The sequence below is a fragment of the Bombus fervidus genome, chromosome 7 (genome assembly GCF_041682495.2).
Source record: "Bombus fervidus isolate BK054 chromosome 7, iyBomFerv1, whole genome shotgun sequence".
Classification (NCBI taxonomy): domain Eukaryota; kingdom Metazoa; phylum Arthropoda; class Insecta; order Hymenoptera; family Apidae; genus Bombus; species Bombus fervidus.
Window position 1 is genome coordinate 11720844 of NC_091523.1, and position 16004 is coordinate 11736847.

Genomic DNA, 16004 nt, shown 5'->3' on the forward strand with positions numbered 1-16004 from the left:
TCGGGAGACTCCCTCAGTTACGTCGCTACGTTGTAACACAACGTGAAGAGCTTCCTGTAAACCATAGGAAGGAGACAAAGTCTGGACGAGTTGATGGGGCAAGTTGCGAGACAAGTCGCGAAATTAGTATCTCCAATCTAGATGAAAATCAATTCGTGCTCGTAATACGAATAACTTTATTACGTTTTCCATGCAGATAATAGGACGAAGGTTAATTTTTCTTTCGCACAATTTTTTAGCCGCCGTAATATACTTTTAGATTTTTGTATTATTCGAGCGAATTTCTCGGACCCGCAGCTTCGTACTGTTACTTTAAATCATCTTTCTACTACAATTTTACTTATGTGAATCGCTCGTAACGCACAGCTCGTAAACTCTTGCCGTGACGTAAGTGCATTCAACAGCTAAATTACACGCTACTATAGCAGAATACGTAATTACAACAGCGTTAAAATAAATATTTCACCCGTGTCTCGTTTTACACCCCCGCGTGTTAAGGTGTGACGCACGAAATTTATTCGTTGACATCCGACTTTAATGGTAAATAAACGAATTCATTTCCCTCTCCATTCTAATCTTGCTAGAAGCTTTTAAACCGTCTCGCGATCGACTTTACAGCTCGGATCGTTGTATCTCGTGAGCTGCAGCTTTCGTAAATCATCATCTTGGTTCCATTATTGAATTTAACAGGAGCGTGATAAGTTCATAAATCCAGTATCACGAAGTAGTTACCACCTAAACGGTTCTCAGAATAGACAACGTATCAAAATTAAGTGTAAACCTATAGATTCGAGGATGCCTTTCGGAATCCTTATAGGATCATTATCGAAGGAAACGACACGAAGCGACGCTTAGGCCGAGTGGCATTTCGGTCAATAGCAGTTAGTACTGCACGTGAAAGCAACACGCAAATATTGATTACAGATAGTCCTTGGCTAAAGCGTCGTGAATATGCTCGAATATGCATTACTGACATTAACACAAAACTTGTAATATAGACGTTGTAACCTGTGTTATGAATATGTAACAAAACATGATACAAGAATGTATTGTACAAGATGAACGATACAGAAGAAACACAGTTCTATGGTAAAGGCATTGAAAATATGTTAAATGTCATCCCGACGTTACCGCGAAATGTTCAACTTTGGAATATATTACAGAGCAAGCATTTCTTATGTAAGCATAAAATTTTTCTCTCCTCCTAACTGCTCTTCTCGAACATCCAGACACGCCCTTCATCGACCGTTCCTTCCGCGAATTAAGCTCGGGATAAGGTGGTATCTGAAGGCAGTCAGGGTGAGAAAGTCAAGGGCAAGGGCGTGCAGATAAAATGAAATACAAGAAAAAGAGATCGTACAGCTGGGATAGAATTCAAATATTTACATTCTGTTACGCGTTGAAAGAAGAAAAAATCAAAATATCTCATTTAATACAATTTTTGCATCAGAATCAATTTACGTCTCTTCGAGTCCTTAACAGCTTCTTCAAATAATTCCAGAAAATCTTCAAAATTATCTCCTGAAAATAATTTCTCGTTTCCTATGTCTCCCCGGATTTAATCTGACATTAAATTTCGGATAAAGCGATGTCTGAGAATTATTGACCATGTTTAACTGTGCGCAAAAGGGCGCAATGTAAGATCGATCAGACAGTGTTAGCGTTTTACCGGCTATTTTATCCATTTTTACCTCTTCTAACGATTCGCTAAAGAAATAAACCTTTAAATTTTACGAATTCCAAGATGTTGAGTTTTGTAAAGGTCATCGTAAAATCCTTGGCCATACCGTGTTTGCGTTATATAATCGGTTTTATAACCACAGTTAGCTATCAGCGAAGAAAACAACGTGTAAGATATTCACGTGAGTTTGTTATTGATTAATATGATAACATTGCTAAAATTATTTTCTCAAGGATGTTTCATCCTACAGTCGGTAATAAAACGTTCGTATTTTTAGAATCAACATTTAAGTCCTGAATGTAACTTGATTTTTCCGAATATTAAATGCCTGAGGTTATAAGTAATATCTATGTAAAATGTACAACAATATAATCAACAAATACAATATTTTACGTAATGAAGCATATCCGATAAGTAGTTATTTTATCGCAATGAATATCTGGAGAAATGTTTTATACAAATATCCTTGATATAGACACTGTCTATAAAATGAAACTGTGTCGAGTTTGATTTAATTCATGAATAACTCATAATGTTGGAAATGTAGCCGATATATTCAATAACCTACTACGACGAAATAAGGCTACATAGTTAAAAGAAGACGAGCGAAAAGGAAAGTTTGATGATATTTTAGAACAGCTAAATTCGATAAAGAACGAAAAATAAAGTTTCGGGAAAATGTAATAAAGATAAAGACAAGCATGAAACGGATGAACTTTACAGTTCCCTTTTAATTAGAACACAGTACTCACACATACAGTACAAGGAGTTTTCTTTCCGTGACTCGCATGCTACGCTTGAAAATTTCCCGATGGATTTAGTAGTCACGAACGTGACATCACACGTGATCGAAGAACAAAGAGATAAAGAATCGGAAAAGAAAACGAATCGATCGGTATAATTTAACGAACTTCAAGATTTTTTTTCCTTAATAACATTTCCAAAAATCGAATATTAGCGGACGAATGTATTCTGCTCGTTTTTCCCTGTCGGTTCATATCCTAATTGAATTATAGAAGACCCATTCATCGGTTGATCCGTAGTTTTGTGACAAAAAAAAAAAAAAAAAAAGAGGAAGGAAAAGGATAAGAGCAAAAGAAACGGATGAAAAGAAAAATTCCATCTGTCGAACTTATAAACGATCGTTCCTCGTACCGATTTCATTTCACGAGCCGTCGCACACCTAGACGGTTCTTTCCTCCCCTGCTCATAATTGTCATAACTTCCTGCATTTTCTCGCCCTTTTATATCACACTGCTCGTTAGTCTTTCTTTTTTTTCTCCTTTGCGCTTCGTTGTCCTTCCTCCGACCACCACAGAGAAAGACGTTAATGATAAATTACCGAGCAGCGTCAAAAATTGATAAAATATTCCCGAAGCGGCAATATTAGCAAAGACGAGCGCGGTAATAACTCTCGGTCGAGAGTGATCTAAAATTTAAGCGTCATTCCCAATGAATTGCCGCACGATAAATGTCACACGTTCTTATATTTCATGTTCCTTATCAATTGGTGGACGTAACTGTTCAAAAATTCACCCTTCGCTAATTTCCTATTGCCCGATCCGTAAAAGGTAATCGGATAAGATTTTCAAAGAATATGAAAGTTAAACGGAGAGGAATTTCGTAAACTGGCCACAGGTCACTGGTGCGCCGAGGGATGAAGTAACGAATTTTAGGAAACATTAGGGTCTAGCTCCCTTTAGACCATAGCGAAGGGTCTCCTCTAAAGAACAAGGGGATGATGCCGGGTTAAGGTCAGACCAAGCAGCCGATTCAGGATCGTCTTGTTGTAACCGATCGTAAAGGGGATCGCAAAGATGTCGCCGAAGAAGAAACCAAGGGAAACAGCAGTAGAAGGAGAAAGAGGAGAGAGTGGAGTATTGACGTTGTGCCGCTTTTAAATATTGCATCCAAGTCACGTTCAGGACCGTATCCTCTCCTCCTTCAACCCTCAACTCCGATGCCCCCTCCCGCCTACACAACCTCGAGTCACCCCCTTCCCCTTTTTCCAACCCCACCAACTGAGCGGCTGGGCTGAACGTCGCATAACTACCGCAAGGTTTCCAGGGAGACAAAGGAAAAGCCTAGAGGAAAGAAGATGGAATGCAGAGAGGCGAAGGACGAGAGTGAGAACAGAGAAGAATCGGTGAAGAAGAGCAAGGGAAGAAACAACATCCGTGACCAGTCTTTCCGTCCCCGGTGCCACGATAAAGTAGAGAGAAAAAAGAAAAAAAAACAAGAACGAAGGGAGAAAGAGCAAAAAAGTAATACACGGAGAGAGCTAGCGTGGTTCTGCCGTTTGTACAAGAGACACGTTCGACGCTTCGAGAGAATGGAAACGAGAGAATAAAAAGAAGAAGAGGTCTTCTGATGGGAGTCGAAACTATGGTTATATTCCCTTTGTCGGTTTTCCCTTTTTCGACACCCCGATCTCGTTATTAGAATTATATGTTTAATAAATATATTTCCTAAACGATTCAGATTAGATTCTGGCGTTCTGGGATAGATGGTTAGATGTTTCGTTGAAAATGCCGGAGTACTATAAATAATATACAGTGAAGGCGTGTACACGAGAAATAATGTAAATAAAGTATTACCAATATTGTTCACGAACCGTAAAATCTACATTATATCATAGAAGAATCTCAACAGCGAAGAGCGTATGAGGAAATTTAACAGCCAAGTTGGTCGACCTTTAGCTATGTCTTTAAATATTATTCAAGAGGATCGATCGTAGCTCGATCGTCATTATGTACAATCTTTGTAAAAAGTAAGATTTGACCGTAGAAAAAAAAATCACAAACACCTGATTATGTTGATCAATCAGAATAAAAATACATAAAATATTGAATTTCTTGGTAAAGACATTTAATTCAGGATTATCGCGCTAAGTGTGTTCTGAAAACTGTAGACAGTTGATGTTATCGACTGTCCAAGCAAATTAACCGTGTCAAGGGCATACACAGAAAATTACACTATTGCCCTCTATAGAAAAATATATTGCTCTTCTAAAGTGCAACTGGCTTCTTACCTTCGCCGAGTATATGTAGTAATATAAAAATAACAAATTGCCTGCGGGCATGTTAAACTTGTGTCCTTTTTATCCCATATCCCGAATATCCCAACGCTTTGCAATTCGTAAATATTACAAGCAAAATGTTGCAAAACAGCAGATGAGGTGATATTGTCAGTCGCGTCGTTCGAATAGAATTTGAACGCCGATTTATGCGACATTAAACTTCGATGTCCTTATTGACCTTACAACGTAATGACGAACAAAACGTCGTTTCGCGACAAATGTCGACCACGTAATGCAATTATTAATATGTAATTTATAACATCACTCGACTCATAATTTTTCGCTTCGAAAATTTCGCGCGAAATACGCAGCATGCGAATGGACCTATAGAACGAGTTGATTCAAAGAGATGCACGTTCAAATGTTCGTGAGCGCGAACGAGTGACAGCGATTGAAAATGATCGTGAAAGACGCGACTGATCTCGAAAAGGCTCGTACTAAAGGAAAGAAAGAACCGCTTACCGTGTAAATCTGTTGCATTTTCGTAAGACGAAAATCCGCGTCAGCGGACTCTTTCTTCTTTTTCTTGCTCACAAATCGAACGATTCACCTCGAACTGACGATCACAAACTAAGAACGTATGTAAGAAAGAAGAGCAAAAAAGACAACGCACGACACTACGTTATACGTATGAACAAAGGGAGCAACACACCAGCGCAAAGACAAGGTTAGAAACGCCAAAAAGTCCGAGTAGTGGCGAGCACAGAGTATCACGTCTAGTTCGCCTCGAGGGCGTCGCGGCGCTGCCGAGCGACGATGCGACCGCGTTCCTACGATCCCCCTACGAATGTGTCCCCCGCTTCGTACCTTTCTCCCGCGCAAACGCTATTGGCCACCCCTACAATCCCCACCAACAGCCACCATCCAGGAATATTGGTTTTCATCCGTATTGTTCGCTAATTTCTACGATTACCCTCGTAACAACTATCGAAACGATTTTCCGAAATTTCCACTACCGTTTTCCACATATGTGACATACAGGTTCCTCGTAGAAATAAGCACTAATTATATATTCACTGAAGTCGACTCCCAATTGGATGCAAGTTCAAACGACATGGTTCGCAAGTCATATGCAGTATTGCTAATTACTTTGATTTTAATAAGCGTTACTTTCATAGGGAATATTATACTTGTTAAAATACATAATTTAATTAGGATATGATTATATTGATTGCATTTGTGTTTTATTGGTAATGTTTTAGAAATTTGGAATATTGTATGTATTTAGTAGTTCAAATATTAAAGTGTCAGTGATCGTAATATGGCGGTTACGCGGTAGACGATAGATCGATACGTCATGCATTTTTGTTTTATTGGTTGGATAAACGGTGGTAAATGTGTAAATAGATTTTTGTACCGACTAAATTGTTAACGTAGCAGATTTTTGGACGATAACAACGGTTGATGCACATACATGTATGATCCGGTGCTATTGTGTAATCTTTTTTAATACTTGTTTAATACGGTTTTATAACGCGAGATTCAATGCAATTGGGATCGAAATATTCATTTGGAACATCAAGCAAGTCTCAATTCTTTTTAAGAACCGAGTTCGTTTTGCCTCCCGAAGTACCGAAGAAAGTACCGAAGACACGAACGAGTGAGTAATTTCATACGTTTCCTATCGATTGCTCCAATTTGATCGTGTTTGGGTGTTCATATGGAGTTATATTCAGAATTTCTATGATACTGAATTGTTCCATTATATATACAGATATATATCATTATGTTAGAAGTAACATTTTATGATCTTAGTATGTCTTTCGAATAACCTTAATCTCTTATTAATAGAAATATATTGGAGGTTATGGAAGGTTGCATTGACATCAATTAATAGCACAAAACAATAATAATTATTAAGGAAAAGAATTTAACAGAGTCCCAATAATATATCAGTTTGGAAATTACAATGGTATAAGCCGATATTTTAAAAATTTCAATTCCTGTATTTTTATAATTAATTAACTTAAAATATTATTCTCTGCCGCAATGCAGTTTCATGACTTGAAAAAATACCAATTTTTTGTAACAATAAACATAGAACAGTAATTTATGAAAAGTAGCAGTGGACTTATCTGCACCACTATAATTCTCATACAGTACATATATGGCGTTAAGAGTAAATACCTCGAGCATTGTAAAAATTTTTAGATCGATCCGATAATTACAACAAAATCAGATATAGCCATTGTTGAATGATAATCTGTAGCAGGCATTTGGCGTAGAACGAGCTTTTGACGAGGGAGCGAATAATCGATAAAATCTCTAACAATCAGAAAATGGAAAAGCTTACGTGTGCAGCGGCGAGGCGTTCTGCCGGATAATCGAAATCCCGTTAATGATTATAATAGACAATGGATTCAGGAAGCGTGGCACGAACGGTATGTGTAATTGTGTATTTGCCAGAAGGGAGGGCCACAAAAGTGAGTTGCAGGGTCGTGGCACACGCTTCCTAGGACAGGCGTGCAAAAATCAATACGAACGGTTCGTGTACTCGTAATTTACGCGTATCTTGCATCGCATTTTTAAATAAAAACAGTCATGTAATATTTCGTAAAAGCACGACTCGCAGGAAACGAGTCCGAGATATCGCGTATCGCGCCATTACCCTTTAAGCAGAGCCGACTGCGATCCTTCAGAGGGTGTGGTTAAACGGTGTTAAATTCAAACACCATAAAAATAACGAGGCTAGAGCTGGTTCGCATCAGACGCCAGGTTAAATTAGAAATTTTCGTTAGATCACCAAGAGAACACGTTATGGGATAATTATACTGGGACCATATATATCGGTTTAATTTAAATGATCCCATCTTTTTCAACCTTTTTTCGTAATTACTCGCAACAGTTTTGTAAAACGTTGAACTCGCGATGTACTTGACGCTCAGTACATCATGATTAAAGTCTGTCGCCTACTTAACAGCACGACATCAGAGACCAAAAAGAAATATATTTGGTATTGCAGAAATAGCTAGAGGTTTTTGTGAATTTTGTTATTATTTGATGAGAATGATTATGATAAAATGGGAAAAAGATTTTTATTAGATATATAGGAATTCATAATTAAGAGAAACAGGGACGAATTTAACACAATGCACATACCATAAATACAAATTTTATAAAAATCGTATAACCATTAGTATATTAATTAATGGAAAAAGAGAAGAGCGAGAATGAACAAAGGAAATGGAAAGAGGATGAAAGAGGTAAAGGAAGGGTACAATAATAAATTTTGGAAAAAATGAATTGAGTTATTCTGGCTTTCAAATACAGAGTCTGAATATATTTCAGTATATTGTGAATCTAATGTGTACACATGTTGCGCTCTTAGGTGATATCCGTAAGCCATTAATTTGGCTGGATCGTTAAAAACTGCTTTCCATCATTCAACGTTAAAGCAAAAACATTTCATAAAACATACGTTAAACTTTGAAATAGTCTCATATGGCTTCCTACTTTGTGCTTTATGTATGACTGGCTCTGTCTGTGACATTTACAAATATTCGAGGATCCCAGACGTGTTAATTATCCCGAGCGGTAGGTCGGACAGGAACGATTACCCGTCGACTCGTGAAAAAAAAGTACTATTTCCCAAGTAATTTTGTGTGCTACTACATCGGCGGCCGTTTATTTATTAAAACACTCAGCGGCATGAACCTCTTTAAATCACGCGCATCCCTCGAGTATCTCTGTTCCTCTAATATTTATTAATCTCATTCGTGCTGACAACTCTTGACTCATATTCCGCATCAGGCATCCGTTCGTCTGAACACAATATTAAGCACAGTAATCCTGATCAATGATAATTTTCGTTTATTCGTTAACAAAAATATGCAATCTGATGTGGTCAGATTTAAATTATACCCCCGTTAATTTTCCAACCGATACTTCACAATTTCTAATACGTGTTATATATATTGTTTGTCGACAAGAAATTGTAGCGCATCAGTGAGTGGTTGTTTAAAATACCTAAGAACTTCGTAAACGTTAAATACAACCAATTATTGTGCACAAACTGACAAACAGAGTACATTAAAGTTGCATATACGTAATTAATTAATATCCCGTTGTATCTGACAGGGAATTAACAACCATTGTATCATCCGGTGTATCAATTTACTAGGTTCACCTGGCCGGCTCGAAAGCATCCACGAACATTAAACGATTATATTTTCGAGCTCGGTCGTATAATCGAGCAGTCTGATCGGGGTCGCGTCCTAGCTACTAGTTTACACGTCAAAGTTTACCAAAGGTTCTTCAGGGCCGATGCACCGGACCTTCGCATCATATGGTGCACACTTTCCTGCAGACACTGTGTTCATTATCTCGCGTACCGGTATAAAGAGCTATACCCGGAATGCCAAACAGCGTGACCGTGTAACTCGTATATACACAAACGCTCTACTATGTGTGTGTAATAATAGCATGTGCTTATAGAAATAGTCGTAACATGCGGATGTACGTGCATGCTCACACCATTGTACCTGAACAGAATGGAGTGAGTCAAGGCAAACGCATTAGGGGTGGGTGATTGTAATTTCACACATGACATAACGCATCCCCCTACCACGTTTTCTGCCGTCACCACTCCTCTACGTCACTTTGCCTCTCCGTTGTATTTTGCTTTCGTACGTTCAGTATACATGTATCTACATCAACTATGGAAAACTCGCTTGGTCCTTATTTCTCATCCTCCTTCTCGCCACTTCTTTCTTCTTCTTACTTCGTCTCTTTCTTCGTCGGTATGAAACTCCTTGTCTCTTCTGTTATCAGTTCAACAGGCAACGCTTCTCGTAGCTCTACCTCTAGGCTGTATCTCAATTTCCTACCAGCATCATCGTGAAATCGCAATCGTTTTTGTAGTGACAACCACCAACTGATAGTTCAGTACCGATTAGAATTTTCGATTGAAAGGGCGCTAAAAAGAATTAGGCATGCGCGCGAGATTCATTGTCATTCATTATACCGAAACGAACGATATTAGAAATCTTGGTTATCGTCGAATACGTCTGAGGTATCGATGTCCGTTTGCTTTATTGCCTTAGAAGCAGCTATATCCAAGGGGATGAAGAAACGCTTTAAAGATCAATGAATTTGTCTCGTTTGGTTTATCGTGCTCAGTTTAGCCAACTAAACTACGAGCCAGGGTTAAACTATTAATTTCTAAAAATATCGTACAAACCTTCAAACTTGTATTTCCTCGGAGCACACTTCAAGAAGTTTGTTCATTAAAAGCTCTAGTCGCCCCAAGGATTATTGATTATTCCTTTAATTAAACGCTCTTTATCTTGGCATAGCTTTGATAATTAATTCCCTACGTAAACTTTGCATAACTTTGCGGCACATTCGTGCCTTACGAACCCATTTATCCGTTCGTGGATGCGCATTTCTTTTTGCATAACTACGAGGCTCGACGTTCCTTACTCGCCAGTCATTCCTCAAACATTCAAGAAGCTTCTCTCTGCGTTTCTACTCTGCCAATGGTATCTTCTTTACCTCCACCGTTGTGTGTTTCGGTGATATTTAATATCTTTAAACCGGCATTATTCCTGCTAGGCTAGAAAGAAATCGAATAGCAGTAGATGAAACAGTCGAGAAGGAGATAGAGAAAAAGCAGAAGGGATGGAAGGGTGGCTTTAGTAATGGAGCGTCTTATCAAAAATTAAAATTTCATTCGGCCAGGTTAAGCTTCTCTATCTCGATCCTCGAGGCGGTTTAGAGGTAGCGGAAACGAAAGTAGTGATACAGGGAAGGGGGTGAAAGTCTAATCGTGAGAAACTAACTTTCCCTTCGAGAAAGTTCCGACGAACCTTCGTTTGGTCCTCCCGCCCTGCGCACTTCAGGTTCGCCACTTTGTTTGAATTTATTTCCACTGCCTCTAGGGCTGGGTTTGAACAGCGTGCATTTGAATTTACGGCCATTTCTCCAATCGACGTCTTGTTATTTCTTGAATTCGAGTCTCGGTCTCGCAAACTTTTATAGTTGAGAATAACATCGACGTCTCAACATATTTTCTAGTTGAATCTTTCATCGGCTACGTATATTGCGGTGTGAGTAACCGATAGAAACCGAAATCTGGATTTATCATACCGAGCGATCCTATTTTAAATCTTTCTATGCCACGCCGGTCACGACGAAAACGTTGGAAAATGTAATTTAAGGACGAGCTGTCTCCGACTCACTCTTTCTATGAAATCATAATAACTGCTCCAATATGTATTTTACATTTCGCTTTAGTTTATTCTTTCGGACGTAACGGATTAAGAATTCATTAAAAAATTAATTATTCCTCTACCGTTGTACGGTGTCTTATTTCAGATGGAAATACAAGTTAATCATTCACGCAGGATAGATGCAATTTCTCCTCTCTTTCTCCGACGAAAGGTGGGCAAATGTTGCAGGATTAATTGAAACGCGCACTGTAAACAGGCAAGATAATTCGTAGCTGATGTTCGCGTATATTTCAGTTTTATCGAGGGAAACGGGCCGACGCTCTGCGAATAACGCTTGATTAATCCCGGCGTGCTGGTTTACCTTGCGCTGTATGTTGTACGAAAAATCTTTTACAAACCATCAGCGTCGCTTTTATCTCCGATTTTAACCACACACCGATGATATCGGCGCGGATGCGACGCGTTACAAACCTGTGAGCGTGAAAAAAAATTTCCAGCCTCTTCTCACAGAATTTTTCTCACCCCCGAACGGCTGCGAATAGCGCGCGCCAACATCACGCCCGAACAGAGAGAGCGAACGAATGGAGGAGGGTTGGAAAACGTGGAAAGTGAGACAAACGAAGGTTGAATGGCCGTTTGTAAAATTATTGGGTAGAAAGAGGGAAATCGGGTGCAATCCGTGCGCGGCTAACCGCAAATGCCGAACGAAATATATTCGTCCCTTTCTCATTCTCTTTCGTACGTATATTCGCGTGTCTTTGTCTCCTCTCTTTCTCCTCCTGCTCAGTTTCCCCCCTTTCGAATTTCCTCGTCACCCCGCCTTTTCCCTCTCTCGCTTCCATTTCTCTGCTCATCGGAAATCATTGCCACGCCGCCAATTGTCAGCTGGTGGTACGGCGGATTGGCTCAGGCGCAAACGCGTTATCTCTTCTGTTATTCGAAAAGCATCACGGTTAAAGGGTGCCTTCGGTATTCATGGTATTCGCGTTTCCGTTTTGTATTCGTTAATGTTATCTTAATGGATACTTGATCGAGCATTTCATTTTCTCGTGGGTCCTGTCCTGGTTAATTTCCTAAATCGGATACAACCGTTTCTGGTACAAATGTTTTTCAACAGAGCACCGGTAGTGCTGTATCGTCTTGCGGGGCCATCCTTTCGGTTGCGCATCCTACAAGTAGTTTTATTTGACGTTTTGCTGCATAAAATAGCGGCGAACAAAAAACCGTCTAGTTCGCGGGAGGTAAATCCAGGACGCTTTTCATCATATTTCCCCTTTAATATCTGTGCTGTTCCGCGTCATTGTTCTCTTCTGTCCTCGACCCGCCTTCGATCGGCCATCGTTCTCTCTGGTCCGCTCATCGGAAATCATTCCCACACCGCCAATTGTCAATCGCCAGTAGCCCGGATTGGCTTCCATCCAATACAACTAAGTTCTGCCGATTCTGCGCGGGTACGATCGTGTTATCCGGATTATCCGAAAATCCGTCAAATCGAGACAATCGATGGAACCTATGGAACCGAACTGCTGGAGACGCGTAAATGCTAGAAATGGAGCGTAATTCGTGACCCGGAGATGGTGATGAATTAATTTATCCGTACAATTCCTTGGATTAAAATATTTCTTCGAGAGCAAATTAAATCGGCATATCCGCTTGTTTTGTCGCCGATTCAACCAGCGATCGATAAACGACTGGACTATCCGTTCGTGTTTAAGAGACATTGAGAGCCCCGAAGGTCTGACGAAGAAGAGGTAGCATTGTGATTGGTTATTACCTTGATGAAAATGGAAGGAAGGATAAAGTCGAGAAAAGTGAAATGCGGATCCATTAAAAAAGTTTAGACGCGTTCGTAAAGCAAGAAGTTCGAAAGGGTTCGTTAGACATTTCAATCAACCGAACAATTAATGTTTTGCCAACTGCAATGCCGCCCGGAAGATAATTAAACGAATGAATCCACGCGTAATAGGAAAAAGTTCTTTGGTGCCTTTGCTTTTGGCTGCTTCGTTTGTCGCTATTTCCATACATCTTTTTTATACATTTTTGTGCACGTTATTTATCTTATCGTATCTTGAAGAGAAAATTGGGATCGTCCCAGAATATTCCTGTGCCACTTCTTCAGTTATAAATATTGAAAATATGGCATCCAATTGCCATTAATTTGTTCGTTCTACTTTCTTGGAAAACGTAAAATCAGCTTTTATTATCGACCATCGATATTCAGGGAAATGCTCATCGTTCAACATCGATCGTTTTTATAACGAATATTTATTAAACGACAATTTCACGTTTCGTGATTCTTTCGAAATGTCGAGGTAGAAGATGAAATTGATGAAATTATTAATGATATCGAGAAATTACCTGCACGCGAGGCGACTAGTTCCTGAGCCGTTGTATATAAGAAATTTACAGTAGCATTTAAGACATAAATCGACAAACATAAGGTACAACGACCGACGTTTTATCCACGAAACTTTTCAGAAATTGTACGTTTCCCCGAGAATTCTTTAGAAAATGTTACGCGAGAATTCCTGGTGGTCGATGAGGAGGATAAGTCGTCCCTGAAGTGCAGTAACCTCGGCAGAAGAGTCCCGAACCCTCTCTAGCATCGCAAGAAGGTCTTATGACCCGTGCAAAATGAATGCATCCCTTCACAGGTTGCATCCTTTTCAACCCTGTTCGAGCTTTCCACTATTGAACCACCCGCTAAATCGAGCATGCTCGTAAAACGAAATACGGAATTTCATTTGAATCTTTCACCGTTTCGGTCTCGCGTTTTCCCCCGCCCTTCCAACTCCTATTTCTCTTATTTATTCTTTATCTTTACTAAAACTGGGAGCAACGGCTTGATAAAAATATTTACATAGAGATTGCACCCGGGGACAGAGTCGACAGAATTCTCTCGCCTGACACCATTTCTCTTTTTTCTTCCCCTTCCTTTTAGCGTATGATCCGATATAAATGGAAGTTTACCGCGAAAACAAGTACAGAGCAATTGAAACATGTATTCAACCGATACGGAACGCGATGTCGAGAAAGAGTAACGGAGCACGGCGAAGTAGACAAATGTATTTTCTGATGGCAAGGAAATGAGCGTGGGGAAGTTTCGTCCATTTCAGATGTGGAAAACATCCCCTCGATGAGACGATGCGGTTACGTTGGTTTCCTCCTTCTACCTCCCTTTTCGTTTTCCTTCTCCTCCCCTTAACCGTACTTGCGTATCCCGAACTGGTTACAAACGACGGGCACGGTATTACAAGCCGCAAATTACACCCGTACCACCCCTTGCTGCCACGTGAATGTGCGAGCCCAAGACTGCTGGATTACAGCCCTGACTGCGAAAGCTTCTACCGGAATACCGCTCTGCCCTTCTCCAAAACGGAACGATCCGGGTTTCCGAGATAAATTAGGGAGAAGAATATTAACTGTCGTTTGCTAGACAATTATTGAGACTCGGTAAAGCGCGAAAACGCCTTCCATTCTAAATATACGACCAGACGATTTCAACTAATCATACGGATGCTTACGAGGACATGTTCTAATACGTTTTAAGGACTTTAAATTAACCATTAAGGTCGTTATTTGCGAAATATTCGTCATAAATATTCCTCAAATGGTGTGAGCATGATACCTCGACTAAAGGTCTCGCCAAGATAAATATAGACCGTAATCCCTTGTGTAAAACGGTACCTTGAATGTAGTCGTTCTCTTCATAAATTGTAATGTATATTGTAATATTCGCGACCGGTCCTTTCTCATTTGGTCGATTCACGTTTCGCGAAAGTTGCGGGAAATTCATTACAGAATTACCGCCATGGATTTCACAAACGATGAATTATACTATGCTCCGCGGCTCTACTTTAATCCTTCCGATAACATCATAATGCTATCTGATATTTCTAAGCTTGCTTCGATAACGAAGATAGATTAAGAACCGGTTGAATCTAGTTTAGCTGCTAATTAAACTTTGGATACTATGTTTCATGTAAGAAACGTGTGTTCACTCTGTGAAAAAGAATGGTTCGTAAAGAATCAAGTTTCGCTAAACGCTATTAGGCTAGTCGCGTTAAGGAGGGCACGGAACAGGGAAACGAAATCGTCGGCCAAAAATTACGTTGCCAAGGAGTCGGAAAGTTTTCGGTGTAATCTCGCGCTGCGGTTTAATTTTCCGGAATTATGCGCCCGTTGGAAAACATGCGCGTATCTAAAATCCTCATTTTACAGCGACGATCCTTTTCGCTATTTCGGTCGTAATAACGTAGCAAAGAGAAAGAACACTCGCGATGTTACGTTGTTTCATTAATTAATTTACACCAGACGCAACACTGGATTACGAGGCTCACAAGTGATTTCATTCCTTTTGAGCACAACTCACATTGAAATGTATCGTCACACAAAAATGGGAAAAATGTCTCTATATGTATCAAACTTTACTTACCTCTGAAGTATAGAAAATTATGTGAAAACCTATGGTTTCATCGTCTCTTAAACAGTCATAGGGATAGAGAGAAATATTTTTAACTGAAACAAAAATTGTTCCCTATGCTAATGTTTGAGTACCGCGCGAGACAACAGAACTCTGAACGATTTTCAAAATTTCGATATTTGAGGAAGCTAGTAAAGAAATAAGAAAGATCGAGAGGCAACAGAAAACTCGAAAGATGCGGCGAGCACACAATGCTTTGGAAACAGATATGAATAATAGAAAAGAAATATGCTGGAAGGTTAGAGTTAGCGACTTTCGATGAAAGATGGAATCGTACTCCTACAGATACGATTCGGTTGCGTGAAAACGAGTGTTCGTCAAAGATACTACGGTTGGGTAAAGCAGACAAAGTTTCCCCAGACAGGAGCATTACTTTTTACGAGAGTGACACCCTAGAGACGAACCGCGTCCAGGTATGTGCTCCATATTTCATACCCTGTTGCTTTCAACGGGTATTACCTTGTGGCTATGTTAGTTGTTACGCTTTAAAATGAAAATAGATGTGGTACGTGTTTCTACAATAATAAATAAAAAGATACACTTGTGTAACTTTCAACATATTCCATGCCGACTTGAAGTCGAGAAACGGCT

At 39.7% G+C, this 16004-nt stretch overlaps 1 protein-coding gene across 1 annotated transcript in view; it reads right to left on the reverse strand.

The window, feature by feature from the left end:
• Positions 1-5525, reverse strand: part of LOC139989472 (protein Fe65 homolog) — a 158783-nt gene extending 153258 nt beyond the window's left edge. The window contains exon 1 of the mRNA XM_072007928.1: positions 5223-5525. The gene's annotated coding sequence lies outside the window, so the exon portion shown is untranslated. The remainder of the gene's footprint in view (positions 1-5222) is intronic.
• Positions 5526-16004: the final 10479 nt, after the last annotated feature.